At 30.3% G+C, this 12,363-nt stretch overlaps 1 long non-coding RNA gene across 1 annotated transcript; it reads left to right on the top strand.

The window, feature by feature from the left end:
- Positions 1-3,869: 3,869 nt before the first annotated feature.
- Positions 3,870-6,957, top strand: LOC132753783 (uncharacterized). Its single transcript, XR_009629012.1, has 2 exons — positions 3,870-3,976; positions 4,462-6,957. It is a non-coding gene; the product is annotated as an uncharacterized LOC132753783 (long non-coding RNA).
- Positions 6,958-12,363: the final 5,406 nt, after the last annotated feature.

Genomic DNA, 12,363 nt, shown 5'->3' with positions numbered 1-12,363 from the left:
AATGATTGCATATCATCATTCTAGCTAAAAGTACACCTTCTGTACTTTAAATCTGACATCCTGTACTTAACGCGATAAGATGAACACCAATCATTTTAATCTTAGAATTGGTTTGTGTTTGCCAAGATAATGAAGATAAATGATAGATAAGATAAAAATTGACGCAAATTTGTCATCATTTATAAAAGTGATTTATATTTTCACTTAAATTCATTCAAAATAAATACGAGGCATAACACTGTCAACAATTACACTCAAAAGTAGCAACATTCAAAGCATCATTTTTATAGAAAATATTTATACTCGAATCACATCTATTCTTTTCCACTAGATTCAATGTATTTCGGTGGTATGTTTGTCAAGAGATACGATTTTGATGACTGTAAATAAATTTTCTGAAAGTACATTTGATTAAAGTTAAATGTCCTTAACGTATATGTTAGGGTGTCTTTTTTTATCCAGCCAACCATTTGATGCTGCTTTAAGTAAACGCAGTTAAAAAGATGTCTTTTACGTGCTTATCAGGATAACTTATATCGTAAAATTGCAGAAAATAAAATCAATTGTAACACTCCACGTGATTTGTCACTATAGACAAGGTAGGGACAAAACGGTGTTAAACTGCCAATAAACACTAGTTATGGACTACTTGTATATGCGGCTGTTATGTTTTCACCCTCGATTATATAGTTTACAAGGCCTTTTAAAGCAACAATAAAAAGCATTTTATTTATATTTTCAGTTCTTATAATGATTTTTTTCATTCAATTCCGAAATAATATCTCACATACACTAACGCCACATTTTGATTTATATCAGTTAATAAATATTTTGACAAAAAGGCGCCAATCCGTAAGCAGCGTAATGACGTCATCCTTCGGAACATTGGGTGTAACAATGAAAAACAGGGAAGTAGGTTCCTCTACTTGGTATTCGAGTTTTGCGTGTGGTCCTTTTACTAATCTCAACTTTACAGCTGGGATATTAATGTTATACTTTCAGAATAACTTGTTTAGAGTAAACATAAAATGTACGTGGTCCTTTTATTTACACAATGTAACATATATGTTAGATTTTATAAGTTACGGCAGTCTTTTTCAAAACATTTCTATCAGTAATATAAACACTTTTGACTGTTATGTAATATTATAATTAATCAATTGCTTTTCTTTTGTTTTAGATTTGGTGAATCGCCAAACACTTGTGAATTTATGGTGATCTAGAATACCACCAATTCCACTCTGTCGAGAACCGAGAACTACACACGTGTTATAAAGGTTACATTATAGGTTTTTTAATTAAATGAAACATATCTACTTTGCTGCGAAATTATCACCAACTTCTTTACTGTAAATTTATCAGAAGATACACTACAAATTAAATGTTATCAGACACAATCATACTGTAATAATCTTTAAACTTCATGAATAATAGACTGCCTTCTCCTTTCCTTTACTCGAAAATTCACGTAGATAAGAAAACAATTACGAATACATGTTACACTGAAAGACAATGTATATGTTTAGATTCAAACAGAAGTATTGATTTAAAGTAAAACATAAAGTGATACTTCAAAAACATATATTCATTGCATATCAAGAAATGTTCTATATTGTGTATTTTCTTCGACTTTTAACATGTGTTTTAACACACAATCCGAAAAAGAAAACTAGACCTATCTACAAAAAAATAGAAACCTTCTTCCCTGCAAATTAATTACATTGAATATATATAACCCGTTTTAGAATGTCTTATCTTAAAAGAATAAATATATATAAACCTATTATTTTGATTTTTTTTCAACCCTACTTCATTCATTGTCTGATAATTATGATTATCGAAAAAACGTATTTGACTACTATTCGTTTTGTTTCAGATCAGATATAAATCAATCAAATCCTATCACTACTTCCTGACGTTTTATATCATGTTTTATTTACACAGCTACCGCTGCTTTTTATCAATATCAAAATGAACAAAGGTGATATGTGTTATCAAGATATTTCAAAACAAACGTTTTTAATCAAAATTCAAATAACATGATATCTTGTAGAACTCGAAATAAAAATCTGTGAAAACAAACTGTATCATAAATTTGAATGATATATAACTGTTTATAATAAGAATATATCTAGTCTGTACTCATCTGATAAATTATTTTACAAACATATTAAATATACATGTATATCTTTTTTTCACAGTAAATTATTTGTTGCAGTTTTGAATGATATTGAATTAACTTAGATATTCGTTTTGCAGTACTTTCTTCAAAAGAGGAACGAGAAATACGGTGGATTATATTCAGACTATTATTAATTTCATTAATGGTGAATGTTATTGTTTCACAATACGTTCTTGTATTTTAGTGAAATGATTAGAAAGTAACCAGTACTATGCTATTGAAAAATTATATATTCTATCAAACGAGAAAACTTTTTATAATAACTGACACAGTGTTTTAGTACTTGTTGTTACCAGTTTGAATGGAGCTGTAAGATTTTTAATTTATAACTATTAACCAACTGAAAACCAAAACCTTTGTCTCAATAAGTTGTCAATTTTTCCATGTAACTTTATCAGAATATTTTGATATTTGGTAATAATTTTAAATATGGCCTGTTATTCCTTTTAATAGTATTATGTTTGTTATAAAAAAAACACTTTCTTGTAAATGGTATAGATAAAGGGTGATCAAAGTTCACTGGTTTGTACCAACGCAGTAGGGAAAGTGACACCGGTTTAAATTGTAATAAGACGTTATTTGATGAAGATTATTCGCATGTATATGTGGTATACGTTCACTATGTCACGTTATTTTGTTGAATTTGGTTAACTTTAATTGATATTCAGCTTAACTAACAGATAGGAACAAACGAGAAAATATACGAATTTCTTTAAAAGGATTATTAATGCTATATATCGTTTTTATGACAACCAGTTTGCTTTCTATATAACCCTGTGTGTTTCTGTTGCAATAAATTATATTATAACCAATTTTTTAGAAATTATTTACATGATTGGAAAAGTTAAACAATATGATATGAAGTTTTATATAATAGAATAGCATTAACATTTTTAAAAAAAGGCGGAGGCAATGAAGAAAAATAATTAAATAAAACAAAAGTTGGAAACGCCTTTGGAGATAACATCGTGAACATTAGAGATAAATGCTTCAACTTAGACGTGTAATTGTAAGTTAAAATGAGGCATTGTCTTTTTGGAACAAAAAATGAAAACAGAACACAAACCTAGACACCTGTTTTTATGTTTCCTCTATTGTCTTATATGCAAAGCTACAAAAAAATTGAATCATGTACTAAGTTCCATAGTTATAATGCAAGAACCCCTGAGTCTCTATTACGGACAACTGAAATAGCCATTGTTTTCTGATAAATTAAAAATACACCTGTTTGATATGGTTGTTATTGTAATGATATTTTATATATTTCTTTTTCTAATATACAACTGTTATATATCACGGGAGTTTATGTCAAAATCCAGGAATTGAGCTGTTATTATATTATCAAAAATTATTCTGTTGATATTGAATAAACTCTTGTATAAAAAAAACAATGATAATGTGCCCCATAACACTCGGTGGAGGGGACAAACATAAAGGCACAAGTCACTAAGGTGTTGTCCTAGGCTGTAAATATATGAGGAAAGATCTTTTAATTTGTCAATCCAAACAGTTTTCTTGGCAGATCATGTTTTTGAGGTCCAGTTGACAATTATTTGTCATTTGGTGACTTGCAGCCCACCACTTAGTAGTGTTAAAATTAACATTAAAAAAAGTTTATGTTCTGCTTTATTTAAGGTGCGGTTCCTCTCAATGTTTGGTATGGCAGATGTACGGAAACTGTTGACCGCTTGATGAAAGAAACCATGTCAAATGAACTGGCAAGAATGTACAATATGAAGTGGCTGAAGGGGAAAAAAAAGTTTGTGGGCCTCTAGATACTGAATGTATTGTATAGTAAGTGATTTTTTTACAAATTTGCAAAGTGGTGTCTTCAAAATAGATATATTATCCAAGATCTTGTTATTGTGTCTTCGAGTATTGCTTTAATGAAGGAAAATGCTTGACTAGCTTTTATGGAAATTAATAAGAGAGAATATTTTACATGCTGTGTGGTTTTGATCCCATGCATTGTGTTGTGATGCATAATATAAACAGAAATCACCTTCCTGTAAAGCAAGTTATTTGCTTACCTTAACATTCTTTACTGATACACCGATAAGATGATCTCAGCTTACAACTGACTGCAGCGATATCACAGAAATATTGTTAAAAGCTATGTAAAACCAGGAAACAAACATCTATATTTGGTAAAACATACCAGAATTAGTTTATATTCCAATTTATACTGCTCAAAATGCTACAAGGTGGCTTATGAATGGTTTCAATACCTTTATTTCACTTCATTTCATTCTTTAAGGATAAGAATGCTTGTTTTGTAGAATGTGTCCAAAGGAACTTGCCGACAAAGGCTGCAACGAGGAAGGATGTTGAAATAGAGGTTTCAATGTGGCTGGCTAGGGCGCGGGACCGCGATGGGGGAAGGAAAGCAAGAAACAAAGTGTCAGAGACCTTACCTGAAGAAAATGAAGGAAGTGACTAGACATGTTTTTAATTTAAAAATGCAAATTTATAGAGGATATTTGTTTGTTTGTGTGTAAGATGAAATTTTATATCATCAAGAGAGCTTTAAAAACAGTATTCTCATGAGTGGCTATGCGCTCGTGAGAACACTGTTTTTTAAAGTTCCTTCAATGATATAAAATTACATCTTACACAACAAACAATAAAGTGTCTTTTTATTTTATGCTAATGAAATTTCCTCAATATTAACGTTAATATTAAATCTGTTTTCACCACTGTTAACATCAATTTTAGTTGAATTTAAGTCCAATTTCTCATAAATACAGGAAGTCTTGGGCTGAAAAATAAGTTTGACAATCAACGTTGAATAGCCATGATATTATTTATTGAATTCAAAAAATTTGAATGATGATAAAATCTTTAAAAAGTAGTCTCGTCATAGAAAAGTTTGAAATTTTAATCATTTCACTGTGAAATTATCAAATATATTTTTCACGGATACATCAGTAATACACTCAAAAGCATAAAATAAATGACTTTTATTTTACATTTTCAAACCTTTACTTCATCTGCATATAAGTTATTCCACTGATTGAAAGTCAATATGTATCAAGGTATTTTTAAAATGTGATAAGGGTCAGAACTACAGTAAGCGGCTCATTTGTTTATCTTGTTATACTTTTTGTTGCTAATTTTAATGTTTGAGGTCATCAGCATAGCATGTCTTTCTTGTAAATGCAAAATTCTTGTCTAGTCAAATTTTGCCTTCTAGTCAGTATATTCTGCTGCTATGTTACGTTAGTTGTTGACATTATATGCTGTTTTTCTGTTGTCTATATGCTGTTTTTGTTGTTTTTTTAATTAAACATTGTTACTGCACGGAGGAAGGTAGTCTAGTACTGGTGTAACTCTCCAGAAACGATGGTTAGGAAACTACCCGCCTATATGACGTAAAAGGCGTAAAATGAAACAAACAAACAAAATACATTGTTACTATTTAAATCAAGACATTAAATGCTTGGGAATGTTTTTGATACTGATCAATACAATTATAACATCTTGTCAAAACTTGACACTAACAGGGAACACATGTATTGATATGGTATTAACCTTTAAAATAAAGTTGAAATACTTTACAATGATGATTCTTGTAATCTTTATTGTTGTTATTGTTGAAACTTTGATAATATCGGAGAAATTACTGAAACCAACTATTTTTACTGACAATTTTTTTAATGAATTTCTTCACAACAAATTTGATCTTTGTGTAATATCACATTTTAATTATTATTGATTTTTACAAACTTGTACAAACTATTTTTTACTTTTCATCAGCTGCATATTTTGTTTACATGTCTATAAACAGTATTTCAATGTGCCAAGATTTTGTGTATTATATTTGTTACTTTTCATTAGCTGCATATTTTGTTTACACGTCTATTAACAGAATTACAACCGTGCCAACCTTTTGTGTATCATATTTGTTACTTTTCATTAGCTGCATATTTTGTTAACACGTCTATATAAACAGTATTACAACCGTGCCAACCTTTTTTGTATTACTTTTTGTTACTTTTCATTAGCTGCATATTTTGTTGACAATTACAACAGTGCCAACCTTTTGTGTATTATATTTGTTACTTTTCATTAGCTGCATATTTTGTCCACACGTCTATAAACAGTATTACAACCGTGCCAAGGTTTTGTTAATTATGTTAATTTTTTTTCATCAGCTGCATAATATTTTGTTTACACATCTATGAACAGTATTACAACCGTGCCAAGGTTTTGTTAATTATATTAATTGTTTTTCATCAGCTGCATAATATTTTGTTTACACATCTATGAACAGTATTACAACTGTGCTAAGGTTTTGTTTTATTATATTTGTTACTTTTCACAAGCTGCATAACATTTTTTTCTTCAGCACTACCATACCAAAGTGTAATACATGGTTGTAATGAACAACTTTTTATATTAATTGATGTAGATCTATATCATTGAAAATGAAAGTAATCGGTAGATAGAAATTTGTAATGAATTACAGTAAATGTATAATACTTTTTCTATGAATTATGTAGAAAGTTAAAAAGACATTTGGGGTCATACTGTTGATTCACTGAAATTTAAACATTATACACATATATTTCTTGGAGTTCCAAAGACCTTCTGTAAAGTTTTACCAGTGTCTAGCATAAGTTTCATTTTTCCTTATAGTGATCTGTAAGGTATCTAATGTTATAAAACTGCATTTTTAATTATTTTGTTCGTACATTATAAACAGTTTTCCATTACATGTTGCTTATTTAGTGTACCAAAGTAATATTTACTACATAGGACTTTTTGAATAATAATTAATATTTCTGTATTTTTTAATTAAAAACTATGTAGTCAAAATGAAATTCTGTGGATTTACAAATATGTACAGTTTACTCGGATTTTTATATTGTACACTTTTCTAAGTTTAGTCTGTTCCAGGAAACAGAATGAGTTAAAACATCACTTGAATATTTAACGCAAGTACAAGAATCATGCTCTGTAGCAAGCGGTTGCTATCTTAACGTCCAGCAAACTTATAATTGAAGTGATTGAAAATAGATCTACCCCGGAATTCAAAATCTACCCATAATGGAAGTATCTGGGCTGCCCATTTGAAACCCATATTTAGTACAAGGGCTGCCCATATGGGGCCCATGTGGGGCCCATATTGTGTACATGGGCTGCCCAGATGGGGCCCATGTGAATCCCATATTGAGTATAAGGGCTGCCCAGATGGGACCCATTTGGAACCCGGTTGCACTTCCTATATGGGGCCCATATGGGCAGCCCAAATGGGACCCATATAGGTGCCCATATGGGCCCCACATGGGTCCCATATAGAATGCTATCTGGGAACATGTATTCGTAATTATTTTCTTATCTTCGTGAATTTTCGAGTAAAGGAAAGGAGAAGGCTGTCTATTATTCATAAAGCTTAAAGATTATTACACTATGATGGTGTCTGATAACATTTAATTTGTAGTGTATCTTCTGATAAATTTATGGTAAAGAAGTTGGTGATAATTTCGCAGCAAAGTAGATATGTTTCATTTAATGTATAAACCTATAATGTAACCTTTATAAGACGTGTGTAGTTCTCGACAAGGTGGAATTGGTGGTATCCTAGAACACCATAAATTCACAAGTGTTTGGCGATTCACCAAATCTAGAACAAAAGAAAAGCAATTGATTAAGTATAATGTTACATAAAAGTCAAATAGTGTTTATATTACTGATAGAAATGTTTTGAAAAAGACTTACGTAACTTAAAAAATCTAACATATATGTTACATTGTATAAATAAAAGGACCACGTACGTTTATTTTTACTCTAAACAAATTATTCGGAAAGTATATCATTAATATCCCAGCTGTGAATTTCAGATTAGTAAAAGGACCACACGCAAAACTCGAATACCAAGTAGAGGAACATACTTCCATGTTGCACTGTTGCATTCCAATGCTCTGAAGTCAAATTCTAACAAGATCATATTCGGATGTTTAAAAATGTCTTGTTAGCCCTCCTTGCACTTTAGAATGTGAATGTGTGTCAACGTTTTACCTGAAATAATTAATAACATCTTTATTTCTTCCTTCCAATAAAATGTTATTGCTATTAGAATATCAATTGAACATTCTAAAATAATTGACCTCAACAAACCGTCTGATGAATTGCACATGTGATGATGATACCCCTGCCGCTGCTGAAAATTTACCCGAATATATCTCTCAGACTTGTCAATGTCAGCATATATCTGTAGGGGATATAATATTTGATATCAAATGGTACAGGCATGTTTTGATAAGAGAAATGATACGTTTGACAAGTTCAACGGTAATTTATCAGCTCTAAGTAAACAGAAATGATTAACCACCGGACATATATTAAAACATCACGTGCCACATTTACTGGAAGCTTTTGCAGCAAATGACATCTTCCATAACACAGAGCATAATATTCATTTGTTAAAAAGTGAAGCTAAAATAGAAAAGAAACAAACGAACGAACGAACGAACGAACGAACAAACACCAACAAAATATTCACTTTGAGCGGTAATTTGTAGGGAGTTTCGGCACTTGTATCAAAGTACAGGTGTTGCAGGCAAATGGACCACACCTCGTTTTGGAACGTGCTTATGCAGACGAAATTTCTTCTCAAGGAATCAAATTTACTTATTGACAATTTATTTCGAAGTATATTTACTATTCTATCGAAACAACTCGGCAAAAGAGGTATCTTTTGCATAAATTACATACTAAACTGTTAAATTCAGAATAAATTTTTATTTTATTTTCTGCATACTTTCATTATTGATTCACCTGATCAGAACGAAAATACCTTCTTTTAAATGCGTTTAATAAATCCAACCCCAAATGGTTCGCTGGATAAAAAAGACAACCTAACATATACGTTAAGGACATTCAACTTTAAATCAAATGTATGTTATTTCAGAAATTTATTTGCAAATATCATAAATTAATACTTATTTTACATTGACAAACATACAACAGCAATTAATAATATATTGATTCTAGTGCATTTACAAAAGAATATTAAATGTGAATCGCGTATAACTATTTTCTATAAAAATGTCGTTTTAAATGCTGCTTCTTTTGAATGTAATTGTTGATAGTATTATGACAGGACGATGCCTCGTATTCATTTTTGAATGAATTTAAGTGAAACGTATAAATCATTTTTATGAATGATGACAAATTTGCGTCAATAGTTATCTTATTCATCATTTATCTTCATTATCTTGGCAAACACAAACCGATTCTAAGATTAAAATGATTGGTGTTCATCTTATCGCGTAAGTATAGGATGTGAAATTTAAAGTACAGTAGATGTACTTTTAGCTAAAATGATGATTTATGCAATCATTATAATGACTTGAAGTCATTTAGTGTAAACAGACGGCAGGAAACCAGTTCCACGAAAAATTGTGCTAAAGGTATACATTTCCTATATCAAATTACGCAAATGACAAAGAGATGTTATAATCCAGCCAGGGAAAGCTTATCAAATACTCCAGCTGGTATAACATAGGTGAAACAATTTTAATTTAATGCATCATAATGTCTTGATAAAAAACGACTGCGAATGAAGAAGAAAGTTGTATTCTGTTTAAGAAATAATTTCTTCTGGGAATCAAAACAAAATAAACAGTTAACACACAGCGTCATAAGTTAAACCATATAGCATTAATATAAAAATATTTTAAAGCCCATTAAGCCTCAAAAATAGTTTTGTGAATAAAACATATTACATTTTTGTATAAAGATTCTAAGTTGCGAGACATTCAATGTGTTTTGATAGCAGCTTTATCTTTCATGAAAAGTCATAGACAAGCTGAGACACTTTGGACAGAACATTAATTAATAAAAGTGTACGTTGTTAAAACGCACATTTATCTTTTTCAGCAACAACATGTAAACGCATCACATAATTCAGATACTACGAGTATAAATTGTACAGAAAAAAATAACGTATTAAAGAAGATAAAAAGAAAGAAAAACTTTTGATGACCGTCAAAACCAACATGTCATCAATGTTGTACATTTATTCAACAGCTTGACAAAAACGTCGCCAATCACCTTATATATAAACAATTACTTCAGACGAGTGATGACGGGAAAAAAAACAAAACAAATAAAACAAAAAAAAACAAAAAAAAAAAAAAACAAGACATATACAATGCATTTATTTATTTCATGGCTCTAACCATTTTTTACATGTTTGATTGTACTGTGTTATATCACTTCTCTCTATCACTAAATCACTAAACAAGGTTATATGTAGCTCACTGGTTATTCAGACATATCTGCCAACCTCATTAAGCTCACGCCTTTAAGATAGTATTGGTGTGAAGTATAAAATATTAAAGACACAACATACATCTTTTATCTTTGTTAAATAATTCGCCACGTGCTTAGAAGATAAGACTCAAACAAATAAACTTAAACAATATTTATAACAAAATCGGCTTTGAAGATTTCTTGAATTTTGTACCTGATTTGTCTGGTTTGTCTATTTTGAACTTCCCCGCACAGTTTCATTGGTAAATAGAGTAAACCGATTATGCAAAGATTGTTATATGAACATTTTAGAATATGAGTATCATTTTTCATTGGCGTGCTTTAAAAAGACAGACTTATTTAACAAAACACTTTAGCCATTGGCTAACTAAACAAACGTTTACAAAAATCTGGAAACAAAGTGATCCCTAGGAAGCATTAATCACAACAAAATTACTTGAAAATTGCAGACACGGTTTGATTGAGTCTGTACATGATGGATAATGAATAAGTGCAACATCCCTCACACCCCTTAGCGCCGGCTTGAGCGGTACTCAATTCTCAATACTTAATAGTCCTGGCAGCAATGCTCCCGAAGGACCAGAAAAATATAACCACACTGAAGTGAAGTACGGGGCAACTTTTTACAGCTGCCAAATAGCATTTTACACCCTATGGCAAAGCGGAGTGAAGGTAAAATTAACAATTAACTTTGTTATTCTGCGCAGAAAAAATAATAGTTTGAAACACGCACACAAAAAACCTAGATAAATATTTCCCCCCAGGAAAATTTTCTGTCCAAGAAATTTTTTCATTCCTGTTCTTGTTGTTTCACAGGTGCAAAAATATAAATTGCATATCAAATATAATAATTTTCACATTAAAAGATAAATCTCCATCATATTTCATGGTAGATTATGTTTAATGGTTATCTTTAAATAAAATATTTTAACTTGTCTAGAAATAAATGTATAAATTATCGTTATCTATGATTATACATTCTGACATTTTCTATTATGTTTTATTTGTAAATAATCAAGTGCTGTTTCCTTATCAAAAATACAAAATGAATATTTATCTTAGATTTCTAATTTTGTAGCTTGAAATCATCGTCTTGATCAAAAAATGTAAATCGGAATGAATTAAGAAATATTATCTGTACATTTGGTATCCTCTTGCCTCTTTCTAAAAATCTAGAAATGGGGAGATTTGTAGAAGGCTCTGACAACAATTTAGGTGGAAGTTAAAAAGTCGGTCCTATAGACCAATTCATTTATTTATAGGCAATTAGCGTCGAGTTATATGTTTACTTTGTAGTAAAATTTATTGTGAAAAAATCATGTTTTACTTCTCAAGTTAAGAATGATATGAAGAATAATTGCACCTGTTTAGACCAATTCTTTTAAAATTAGACTAGATCTTACCATTTCATGGTGTAATTCTGTTAAGTATTAATAGGAATGGCATGGTAATGTGATCTTTAAACACACACCCTTTCGGAAATAGAGATAAGTTTCAATATTTCTCTCTAATTTTCACAATCCATTCTTCATGCTTGCTAAGACCTCAGGAATAATTTGCACTAAAGGGAACGACATGTCTGTAAGAGATAGTGAGTGAGCATATTTCTGCACAAAATATGAAACCTGAAGTACAGCACGTAGGCATATTAATTGAACAAACAAAATATAGTCCCCATATGTTTTACATCATGTATTTTTTGTTTGTTGTAAAATGCCCCTATTTTCAAAACTTTGAAAATGAAAGAGAAAATAACAGTCTGTGTTTTCACTTTTGCAGGAAACAAATATACTGACTTACGTAACCATATTGCACGAATTTAATAACGCGCGTAAGAAAAGTTGAAATTTACAAAAGGGTGTTGAGCTGAATGTCTAAAGCTTTTCTTCTATAAACTCATT

The sequence above is a fragment of the Ruditapes philippinarum genome, unplaced genomic scaffold, assembly GCF_026571515.1.
Source record: "Ruditapes philippinarum isolate M1 unplaced genomic scaffold, ASM2657151v2 ctg8291_1_1_1_1, whole genome shotgun sequence".
NCBI lineage: Eukaryota > Metazoa > Mollusca > Bivalvia > Venerida > Veneridae > Ruditapes > Ruditapes philippinarum.
The sequence above is the reverse complement of the archived record's forward strand: the minus strand, read 5'-3'. Positions and strand labels throughout refer to the sequence as shown.